Source organism: Orcinus orca, chromosome 5 (genome assembly GCF_937001465.1).
Source record: "Orcinus orca chromosome 5, mOrcOrc1.1, whole genome shotgun sequence".
Lineage (NCBI taxonomy): Eukaryota > Metazoa > Chordata > Mammalia > Artiodactyla > Delphinidae > Orcinus > Orcinus orca.
In genome coordinates this window covers 50,079,185-50,091,785 of record NC_064563.1, presented here as the reverse complement: position 1 = coordinate 50,091,785, position 12,601 = coordinate 50,079,185, and the positions used below count along the sequence as shown (strand labels likewise).

Below are 12,601 nucleotides of genomic sequence, written 5' to 3'. Positions count from 1 at the left end.
TATGTGTCATGTGTTGAGCCCTGTGCTGTTTGTGTTTTAGTGGCATCTCCTCAACATTCTATAGCTCCTGTAGTAAGCAGTGGTGATTGAGACCACAGTGATCACAGCCAGGGGCTGACCTCAGTGAGTTTCCTACATTTATCCATTTTACAGATGAAGAAACTGGGCTTAGAGGCTTTGAGAGATTGAGTGACTTGCCAGGTTTACAGAGGGGTCACTGAGCTGGGTGGCAGATGGGTGGGGCTGAGGAAAGGGCTGGAGAATTGGAGGTAGGAATCCCTGGACCTGATACTAAGCAGGGCTCCACACATATCTGCTGCACAGAGAAGTGTGGATCAGTGTGGCAACTGGACAGTGCTACAAGAGGAAAGTGCAGAGCCCTGCCTCTGCCTCCTAATGCCAGTGGCCTAAACAGATGCATGTTTTAGGTGCTGAATAACACACTCCTTGTACTTACTCAGCTTCTTGCCAGCTGGGCCAGCGTCTCTGCGCCTCGTCAAGTTCCTGGCCAGGCTGACCATGGTGTGTCTCCCTGAAGGAGTTGAGGCTTGCATTCTGAGCCAAGATGGATCCCTGGTAAGTACTTAGGTCTTGCTTCCTTGGAATTTGTTTCTGGAAAGGGAGTAATATTTACAGTTGAGCATATGGGGGAAAGTATATGTAGGGAATGTTGGAGACAGATTTAACTGGGGTCCCAGCAAGCTACTCAACTCCCAGGAATAGGGTATGGTCAGGACCTGTTTCTGTAGCCCTGGTCTCAGAGGAAAGGACAGTGATGCTGACACTGGTAGGGCAAGGCCAGGCAGCACAGGCTAGGGGACAGCTGTACCGCGCCCAGGGCAGCTTCGCAGAAGAGCTTTCAGGTCTAACTAGGAAGATCCTGTGGGTCCTTAGGTTCCCAGCCAGACCATGCTTTCCTGTACCACTCCCAATGGGAAGATCATGCCATGTCCTCAGGGTACTGCCTATGCTCAGGATGAGACATGAGAAGTGATGGTTGTAGATTTTAAGAAGCAAACCAACAGGTTGTGGTCAAAGGAAAACAGTGCAACAGTATCAGTAGTGGGTTGATGGTTCCCAGGATTCATGGGGACAAGCTGGCAGGACCTGCTGAACACGAGGCCAGCCTCACTGGGGAAGGGAGTATATGGGTGCTATCCCTGACCCCCAGCCCCTTCTGGAGGTGGGGTAGGATCCAGCCCTGTAGTTACCATGGGAAGAGCTTACAAAAGTGATCTTCTGCAGGAGGAAGCTTACCTTGGATTGGGACATAGATGGGTGCCAAGCAGCAGAGAGAAATGGCACCCTACCCCTGGTCTTTCTGGGGCCCCCATGGTCCCAAACCCTCCCCTAACCACCCAAGGGCCGGCAGCATCTACCCCTTGGGGTGCATCTGTGTCATGTCAATTGGAGGGGCTGCCACAGAACAAGGGTGGGTAGGTGGTAGGTGCTCCCCTTTGCCTGCCTCATCTGGCCTGGGTTACCCTTCGGTGAGGTGTTCTAGGCTTGGGGCACGGGGTCCAAGGGGTTGCAGCAGGACAGCTGAAGCCACTGCCACTTCTTCCGTGCTGGGACAGCCGTGATTCGGAGTGCCCAGGGGTCCCAGGACACAGACCCCAACCAGTGGTGAGGAAGCCACAGCCTAATGGACGCACCTCACTGCTAAACCTTCTTCTCAGCTCTCCATCATGCTCATGCTGTTGCATTTGAACCTGCTCGTCCAAAGGTCATGAAGAACTGGAGCGCTTCGAGAAGCAGTAGCAGCTGGAGCAGCTGAGCCCAGCCAAACTGCTGCTGCTGAGCAGGAACAGGGGCCACTGGGCCGACTGGCTCCAGGTGTACAGGTGAGGCCAGTCATGCGGCCTGGCGGCCAGCGAAGCTCCAAGTTGTTGGGGTGCCAACTGTCACCATTTCCTCATGAGGCGGCGACAGATGAACCCCGCCCCCCATGCAGGGAGCCAAACGCGGGAGGGGTGGGAGTGAGGGGCTGCCTTTGCGGGAAAGCCGGGATCCCAGAGCTCCACTAGGAAAAACAGAAAAGCGCGCTGGCGCCGCCGTTTCCCGGCGCACTGAGCGCATGCGCGTCGTGCAAGCTGAGAGCGCCCAGTACGTCCCGCGGAACTACAGCTCGCGGAGCGCCGAGTCACGCCGCCGAGCCGAGAACCCGGACGTCTCAGAGGCAAGGAAATCCCTGTCCCTTGTCTGTCTCTCTCTTCATTTTCTGAATAGTGCCTTCAGATGGCCAAAAGTTAATTTTGACAAAGGTTAATTTGTCATTTTTTTCTTTAAGTTTTGTGTATTTTCTGTTCTATCAAAGAAATATTTGCTAACCTAAGGTCACGTTTTTTCCCCAAGTTTTCTTTTAGATATTTCTGACTTTAGCTCTTATATACAAATCTGTATAATCCGTTTGAAATTACTTTTTATATGTGTCATCTCACTGTTGTGGCCTCTCCCGTTGCGCAGCACAGGCTCCGGACGCGCAGGCTCAGCGGCCATGGCTCACGGGCCCAGCCGCTCCGCGGCATGTGCCATCTTCCCGGACCGGGGCACGAACCCGCGTCCCCTGCATAGGCAGGCGGACTCTCAACCACTGTGCCACCAGGGAAGCCCGAAGGTTACTTTTTTTTTTTTTCCACACGAGTATACAGTTACTTCAGTATCTTTTGTTGGAAAGACCGTACTTTTCCCATTGAATTATCTTGTCACTTTAATAAAATCAAATTGAATCCATATATGTGTGGGTCACCATGTGGGCCCATGCAAACACTCCTTTCTGTTCCAATAACTTATATATTTAATATCTATGCTTGTGACAATACCATACTGTCCTGATTTCAGTATAACAATAATGTACTGCAACTCCTTAACTTTGTTTTTTAATTTTAAAATTTATGTTGCCTTTTGTAATGTCAATTTTTTTATTTATAAAAATTGGGAATAAGCTAGTCAGGTTCTTTAAAAGGCCTGCTGAGATTTTGTTTGGGATAGTGTTATATGTATAAATCACTTTGGGGAGAATTATCACTTTAACAAAACCAAGTCTTACAAATCATGAAAAGAATGTTGTTTGCCATTTGCTTAGGCCTTCCTTAATTATTTTCAGTAATATTTTGTAGATTTTAGTGTATAGGACTTGCACATCTTTGCTAAAATTATTCTTATTTTCTTTTAATGATACTATGAATGGTTAAAAACCATTAATTATAATTTATTTTGGAATACTCACTTCAAGTATATATAAATAAATTAATTGTTGTAAATTTATTTCCTATTCTACAAATTTACTAAATCTAGTTAATTCTAGTAGAATTTTGTAATTGTTTTAGTATTTTCTACATATACAGTAATGTGTTTTGAATATAGTTTTTTTAAAACTCCTTTTCCAATAAGTTTACCATTTGTTTATTTATTTTTGCCTCCTTATTGTGTTACTGTAATGTATTTATATTAGCTTCCTTGAAGTCTTTTACTGCTAAATTCAAAATCTGAGTCTTCTTGAAATTAAGTTTTTATTTATTGGTTTTTCCTGCTCAAGGTGGGACAGAGTTTTCTGTTTCTTTGCATGTCTAGTAATTTTATTTTTTTCTTATTTTCTTATTCAGATATAACGGACATATTACATTGTGTAAGTTTATGGTGTGCAATATCTTGGTTTGATACATTTATATATTGCAATACAATTATCACCATAGAGTTAGCTGACACCTCTAACATGTCACATAATTATAACTTTTTTGGTGGTGAGAACAATTAAATTCTAGTCTCTCAGAAACTTTGAAGTTTATAATACAGTATCATTGACTATAATCACTATGCTATGCATTACATCTCAGGGACACATTTATCTACTTACTAGTTGCAAGGGAGATATTGTTTAAGGGTAGTACTTTTGTTTAAAACTTTGGGCATTTTATATAGTTGGTTGCTGCTTTTTAGTAGACAATATACTTATTAATATTTAAGATTTGCCTGCACAGTTGCTGCTGTTATTGTTTTTGCCTGACTCTGTATGTCTCTCCTGTACACAAGTAGTTTAGTTTCTGTGTAATATGATTTGTTATTTTCAATATTCACATCTTGGATTTTTGTTCCCAATTATCTATAATGATAATATTCTGTCTCTCATAATGTTCATTTCTTTGTCCTTTCTTTTCCATTCTAAGAGCTTTTCTTCAAACTTGCTCAACAACTGATGAGTTTTAGTGGTTTACTGCATTTTTTGTTGTTTCTTTTGTTCTTTGTTTTTTGTGTTGATTGGATTAATTCTGCTCTTTACTCTTTTTAGTATAGATTTGAATAGATTTGTCATTTCCATGACATTTTTCCTTATTTCTTCTATTGAGTATTTAATATTTTCTTGCTTTTTAATATTAGCCAGCTTTCTCCTGGTGATTTTAGATGTTATGCATTGAAGCCACATTCTTGTTATCTATTAAAGAAAAAAGACTACAAGATTATCCAATAATAGGGAGTAGGGAGTACCTGTTTACCTTTCAACCTCCTAACAAGGTTTAATTTTTTTTGGAGTATTGTTGCTTTACAATGTTGTGTTAGTTTCCACTGTACTAACACTTCCACTGTTTCAGCAAAGTGAATCAGCTATAATATATACATATATCCCCTCTTTTTTGGATTTCCTTCCCAGTTAGGTCACCACAGACCATTGAGTAGAGTTCCCTGTGCTATACAGTAGGTTCTCATTAGTTATCTATTTTATACATAGTATCAATAGTGTATGTATGTCAATCCCAATCTCCCAGTTCATCCCACCCCCTCCCTTTTCCCCTTAGCATCCATATGTTTGTTCTTTACGTCTGTCTCTATTTCTGCTTTGTAAATAAGATTGTCTATACCAATTTTTTCAGATTCCACATATATGCATTAATATACGATATTTGTTTCTCTCTTTCATACCTACTTCACTCTATGATAGTCTCTAGGTCCATCTACGTCTATACAAAGGACCCAATTTCATTCCTTTTTATGCTGAGTTGTATTCCATTGTATACATGTACCACATCTTTATCCATTCCTCTGTTGATGGACATTTAGGTTGTCTCCATGTCCTGGCTATTGTAAATAGTGCTGCAGTGAATGTTGGGGTACATGTGTCTGTTTGAATTATGGTTTTCTCTGGACTTTTTAACTTTGTTTTTCAATTCTCCAGCTAGAAATGAACTCAAGAAATGCCAGACTTCTAGCACAATTCCCTGATTTTAGCACTTTAATTTTTTTATTCTTTTCTACTGGTGTCTTCCTTTTATTCTGTTTGCCTGACTTTCAAGTTCTTAAAGCTTTTGTGGGTACACAAAGTCATAATTCTCTCCCACTTCATGACTGGACATCTCTAAATATACAATGCTACCACCAGTCAGTTCCTAATTTCAGCGTGTGACTTGTGATATTTACAACTACCTACCCTACTTTTAAAATACACCGTGAATGTGGAGAATATGGAATTTCAGAGGTTGAAGGGAGGGATCATCTTAACTTATAAGTCAATTCCCTATGTGAGGAAGTAAATGCCATCTTCTCTGAGCATTCTGTGCCCCAAGTTTCTGGGTCAGCAGATGGTGGGTAATAGATCTAAGAATGAAACAACTTTCTAACTTTTTCCTTAGTGTCTTCTCATGAAGCAATTGCGGTACGTGCTGTAAGTTCAATTTCAGTTAGGTTTTTCAGATTTGGATGCCATATCTTATCATTAATAAGAGATTCCCCCTCATATTGTCAATTTGTCTGCCAGTCTTTCTTTTTCCAAGTTGCTGAGAGTTTTCATTTTTCTATATATCCATGCATAAAAAATTGGGAAACTCTACAGTGGTGAATGCTCAGCCATTTGTCATTTTGATCTAGGTGTGTCTAGAGATACATTTGAAAGCTTTATCATGATTGAACCGTATCTATTCCCTTTGACAGAAAAGTCTCCTTGATTTTATTTTGTGAGGTTATGTGGGGAAGCTGTGCTATAAATCCTTCATCCTCTTCTTGTTCTTTCATAAGCCCTCTTTACTCAGTAAAACTTTGATTTCAGAGTTTTTGAAGTCTATTTCCAAAAATCTTGCTACCAAGTCTGCATCCAAAGAAATTATAAGAACTGGACTCATACTTTTGACAAGATTTCAAGTAATTTATAGCATTTAAAACAAGACATTTTACCTCAATGTGTTCTGTTACATTGTGGATGAAGGGGTATAAATTAAAGATGTAAATTACTATGATTTTTAAAATTAAGTAGTAGCTAAAGAGGAATTACTAGTTTTAGTAATTATTATGTTGATTTCTGTGTTCTCTGCAAGGTTTTAGATTTGATTAAGGATGGGTAGCTTTTCTCATCAGTGATTCATTTGTGCTAGCAATAAATAATTATTCCATTAACTGTTAGTATGGTGTTAATTTATGCAGATTAAAATTTGATATCATTTGCCTTTGTTACTTAGAGCTTGCTGTAAGACATGACGAATAGGGTTAGGAGCCTCAAGCTCTCCTTTTGTTTTCTTCAATTATTGCTCGTATGAGTCTGAGCAGGTATCTTTATTTTTCTAATACAAATTCTGCATCTTAGAATGCTGATAGAATGCCTGCATTGCCTTTTTCATGTCTCCCACCGCTAGCATTGAATATGGTAGTATATGAGATAAATTTAGGCTATAGAGTGATATCAAAATGGATGTCATTACCATAAGTAATATTAACCATCCAGTTTATAGAATGATTCTGGATACATACTTACTCATTAGATATGTGGAGAAGTGTGTCTAACTGCAGTTAAATCCTTGCAATATCCTCCCAAATGACTCCCTTGATTTCAGTCACTCCACATGCCATTTCACCTGAGACCATTCCCTCACTGTTCATTTTTTATGTTTCTTCTTATTGCCAGTAGAAAAACTTTAAAATGTCTTAGCATGGCAAGTTGAGTACTTCATAAGATTTCCTCTTATAAGTTCATATAATCTTATCTCTTGCTACTGAACCCTCTTCTTCTGCTATTCTTTACGTATTTTGTATTTTGTAGGTACCAAGCTGCTTGTTAACACCTGGACATGCCAGGGTCTTTCTTGTCTTTACTCACACCTTCAATATCACTGAAGTAACCTAACTTTTTTTGTTTGTCCATGCAAATCCAGGGTCAAATATTACCCTATCTGGGACTCATGCTACATTTGCTAAAGTCAAATTTAAATGCTAACTCTATAGAGCCCGCTAATCATTGTGTTTAAACCTGTATATATTCTCCTAAAGGTACCTAGTTGTGTTGTTAATTGTGTGTTCCATCTATCATTAAGTAATGAAAGCTTTGAGAGCAGGAACCAGTTGTTCTCAAATTTGACATAAATGCAGAATACTTTTCTGGCAAATAAACGAGTTAAAATCGTGTACATTCATATAGCTGAATGATACTAAGCAGGTAATTTAACTTTATCTCAGTTTGCACATTTATAAAATTGAGATTATAATGTCCAGGGAAAAAGCTTGTTCATGCAATTAAGTGGTATCATTTATGTTATTATTATTATTGTTAGTATTTTTTAAACCTGTTGGTCACAGCATTCATTTGCTTCTCCTACAACACTGTATTCAGCACTCTGCTCAGATATACGATAAGTATTTGTTGAAAAAAATTTTCAGAAATTTAACTATATGCCTCTTTAGCTGTGTTTTACAATATCACTTGTTGAAAGATGTATACTCACTGCTCTAATAGACTCATAAAATGGACTACACTTAAAGGACATTTATAGTTAGGTACTGGTCTTACATTTCAATTAGGAATTGGGTTGCTGATAAAATATTTAAAGCAAGAAGAGCTTGATATTAAGTTTTACTTTAGGTAGTAACCCAGTTAAACACTGCATCTAGGGCTTCCCTGGTGGCGTAGTGGTTGAGAGTCTGCCTGCCGATGCAGGGGACGCGGGTTCATGCCCCGGTCCGGGAGGATCCCACATGCCACGGAGCGGCTGGGCCCATGAGCCATGGCCACTGAGCCTGCGCGTCTGGAGCCTATGCTCTGAAACGGGAGAGGCCACAGCAGTGAGAGGCCTGCGTACCGCAAAAAAACAAACAAACAAAAAAAAACACTGCATCTAAGTAAAAGTAATACTCTAATTACTGTGGAATTGCTATAAGCACTGGGTGACACTCTTGCTATTGTATTCTCATCAGGCATGACCTTCCATTCTGCAAAGTCTTCAAAATACTGAATGAACTGGCCATTCATTGATTATACCTTCATACTAATGCAGTGTAACATTTCACATGTAATTAGGACACATTACTTTGAAGAATAAAGTGGCAGAATGAATCTCACTGGACTGTTAAAAGCCAATAACACTGCACAAAGTATTGGATTATTTGATGTTAAAATGAGTACATGTTTTATTGGTATTTGCCTACTTTCTTTTTCAAACTTTTAAGATATATCTTAATTAGGCAATGTGAAGAGCCATAATAGAAAGTTCCTGAATAAAAAGGGAACCGCAGAAAGGATTACTGTGCTAGGAGTCAGGATGTCCGATTTAGACTTAGCTGTGCTACTGGCTAAATGTTTTCCTAAGAGGTACTTCACCCCTATGAGCCTCAGTGTCTCTCTGAGTCAAAAGAGAATTGACTTGTAACTTCAATAATGATTACCTTTATAATCATTAAAACCTGTGTAATAGAGAGACATTAAATATATCTATTATGTATACCTTTATATTTATGTCTTTATATATAGATAGCTGTATCTATCTCTTTATCACATGTATCCCTATATATGTATACCTAAATACAGATATGTTTACATTTCCATTTGCATGCATAGATGTAATATAGCTTAACAGTGTTTAATATAGAGCATCACTATATATTATAATTTTATTTTTGGAACATAATACACAGTTTATTCTCCAATTAGACCATTTTGAGGATAATAATGAATAAAAAATCTTTATTCATTATTATCCTCAAGATGGTCTAATGGCTCTTGGATATAGAGTCTAGGGAGAAAACTAATATCTGTCATAGTTGCCTTCTTACAATGGGATTATACAGAAGCCCTGTGATTAGAATAAGGACTTGGTCCTGCTCCAAGGCCATGCCACAGCAAGTCTATTAGTTTACAGATCCAATCATTGGCTGTTTCACCTATTCCTGAATGTATAATTAGAGAAGATAAAGTTAGCAAAACACTGACATTGGGTCCCCTGACCTATGCAGTAAGAACTACTATTGGGGAAAAGGCAAATGGAAGTCTTTAAAGCTTCCCTCCTTTGACAGATTAATGAAACTGAAACAACATTGTATCACAGGTGCAATGACAGAAATTAGAACCACTCGTAATATACAGACTTAAAGAATGCAGCACTGACTGTGCCCATCATATTTGTTTTTATTTTATCAGAATTACCTATGCAAAACCCTGATGAATTATGGCAGAAGATAATTAAACTTAGTGAGCATGCTGGGATAACTCCTCTAAAAAGAGGGGTGGCAATATATTTCATTTTGAACCTCTCCAACAATTAAAAGAGTCACAGTGTTTGATCAGCTTCTTTTGAGTTTTGGAAAGATTGTATACAGTACTCTTTGGGAATACTCTTCTGATATATTTGCCATGTGACTCAGAAGGTTGTCATTTTTGAGAAGGCTCTGCAGCAGGTCCAGGCTGTGGTCCAAGAGGTATTTATGGAATATAAATATGCCTTGTGAGGTTCCTGACAAGTCGTGATAGGGTATCTCAGTGCAGACCTCTAGGTTCTGGAGCAAGGGCACATCCCTCCAGGCTTAATGTGTAGCCTCTTCAAAACCATATTTTAAAAATATTTCTTAATCATGGATAATGGAGCAACCATACCACTGTTAGTGATCCTCTGTGTCCCTTCCCTTGGTCTGAGCAAATTACCCACAGAGGACATCTCTCAGAGCCTTTCACATTAAGAGGACTCTACCTTTCTTAGAAGTCATTTTGACAATCATCTTCTGTTCATTCATGCTTCTTGAGGACCTCATCCCAATCTAATAGGTTAACAGTTATATCTTTCAAACATATAGTATTGCGTGGTTTTCTCCATACTGATCTTTTCATAAGAAACACTCCAGGAACTCAAATAACATGTTTATGTAATAGATTCCAAAACTCAGTATTATTTATAACAGATATTTTGCTTTAATAATAATCTTGGTGCTAGCATTATAATTTTTTCTTGATTAATATTGAACTTCGCAATTTGTAGAACAACATGCTAATGATAGACATTTCTCAATTAATGTTAGAGCATGTTGTCATATATTTAACACTACAACACTAATAAGCATGTTACTGTCCAAAAATGTTGTAGTAGGGATTTAGAAAAAATAAATACTTGAAAAATTATGCAGACATGATATATTTTTTCATGACTTTCCAGGGAGTAGTAAGATTTCTTCCACTGAAATAATTCATTTTTTTTTCAAAGAAAGAATGAGAGAGAGACAGACAGGGAATGAATGAAAGAAAGCACTTGCAATAAGACTGAAGGCTTGGACTCTTGTTCCAGTTCTGCCATTTATTTTAGTCTTGGGCAAGTCATTTCACCTCTTTATGTCTTACAGAATTTTGTGTAGAATGAGAAAGAATACATAAAGTTCTTTGTAAATAATTAAATTAGATTATTACAATACTAAAGATACCTTTTAAAAGTAATATAATCCTTACAACCTAAAATGTGTAATGTGTGTGTGTGTGTGTATTAAAGTTTTTTGCCACCTGGATATAAATTTTTCATAGTTAAAATAAATCACATAATTCTGCTTTTAATTTTTGGTATGGCTTTATAGACTAATACATACATAACAAACCAATATCTTTATTTGATTAGCTTGGAGTTGGAAGTGTGGTAATACAAAGGTGAGAAAATGAGGAGATGGCTGGTTATTTAAAAATATCACTTTAGTGTTTCAGTGATCACTTTGAAAATGAGTTAATCTCTGTAGTTTTCATGTATTATAAAAGTAAGGTAAAAAAGAAAACTAAATTTGTATTTCTATCACAGTTAATTGAAATACCAGCAAAAACCAAAACGAATAAAAAGTATTTACATAATCATTACCAAATTAACCTTAATTACCTCAGACACTAGTGTACTTTCTTCCAGGCTTAGGTGAACAACCTAATGATTTTATAATATAAAGAAAATGGCCAAAGCTTTGGAATCAAGCAACCTGATTTTCTCTCCCACCTATCTTACTTTCCAGTTATTTGATAAGGAACTAGTTTTTTAACCAATATTCACAATGCAAAGTAAGTGATGAATAGTTAGCTTGCTTATATTCAGTTACTTTTGTACAGACATCTATACTGCAACCTTGAAAAAGTACCTAAGCTTCTATCAGTTGGAATTTATGAAACATCAGATGATACATAAGCTCTTCATTTAGAATAAATGTAATGGAAGCCCAATTATCTTTTCTATTTGCCTCTCCTTTGCTCTTTAGAGTGGATAAAAAATAAAGACAATATTCCAAATACTACTGGCTTTGATTAAGATTGAAAATACTATTAAACACTTTTGTTATTTTTATTTATTGGGCTTTTATTTTCCTCAGATCTCATTCATGCTATATACTTTCTCTGAAAATGGAGCCGGATTTTGGTGAAATTTCTTCAAATAAAGGACAGATTAAAGGTGTCCATCAAATAGGCCCAAAACCTATACTGGGGGTCTGGGAGATGTTATATCTTTGGGCACTTTAGTTAACAGTGCCTGATTATGTTTAAAGGACCCATTACATGTTTAGCATATTTACAATTAGCTTCTGGGTAGTTTTTATATTGCCATTCTATACATCCAGATACACACATATAAGTTTACATGCATATTCACATCTGTACACATGCTTTTATCTATGTATCTATATATCTATATATATGCATTTTATATCTGTATATGCATCCAGCTAATTTAAGTATTTGCATAAATTTAAATATATTTGAATGGTCCCCTTAATCATCTTTGCTTGGTAAAAAAAAATTACCTATAATAATAGGATACGATGCTTATGAGTATGTTTAAAAGCTATTTGGTTATGTGACATGTATATTCTGAGTGTTCCAAAATACCCCTCATTAAATATACAGTACTTTTCCATGTGTGCATTCAGTATTATTTGTAATATGTCAATGGCCTTTCCCTGCATTCATTGTTTTCTAAATTCTGGAATATATTTATGAGATATAAATGCTCCATTTTAAATGCTAATTTAGTTTCAGATGTCAAGCTGCATCTTTGCAGATTGATTCATTCAGATATCTAGACAAAAGGCTTTTTCCCACAATATTAGCCCCACATTGTTTTTAAAATGGACTACCTCAACGTGAAATAAAGTCCTGCTTGAGACAAAGTGAAAACGAAACTGCTACACTCGGAAAAAAAGAATAGTTGTAATATTTTCTTTTTGAAAATTGCATAGAATTTTTCTTCATATATAAGTTTATATGGAATGTCTAAACAATTCCTTCTGATGTAAAAAATTCAGCTTTTAGTAACTATAGTCTTTAGAAATTTAACATTGATCTCTCATGTCATCTCTTGCTTCTGAGTGTGCATATTATTTATACATATTAATATTAAACATG

The 12,601-nt window shown here is 37.3% G+C and overlaps 1 pseudogene; it reads right to left on the bottom strand.

The window, feature by feature from the left end:
- Positions 1-1,334, bottom strand: part of LOC101277259 (dysbindin-like) — a 108,215-nt pseudogene extending 106,881 nt beyond the window's left edge.
- Positions 1,335-12,601: the final 11,267 nt, after the last annotated feature.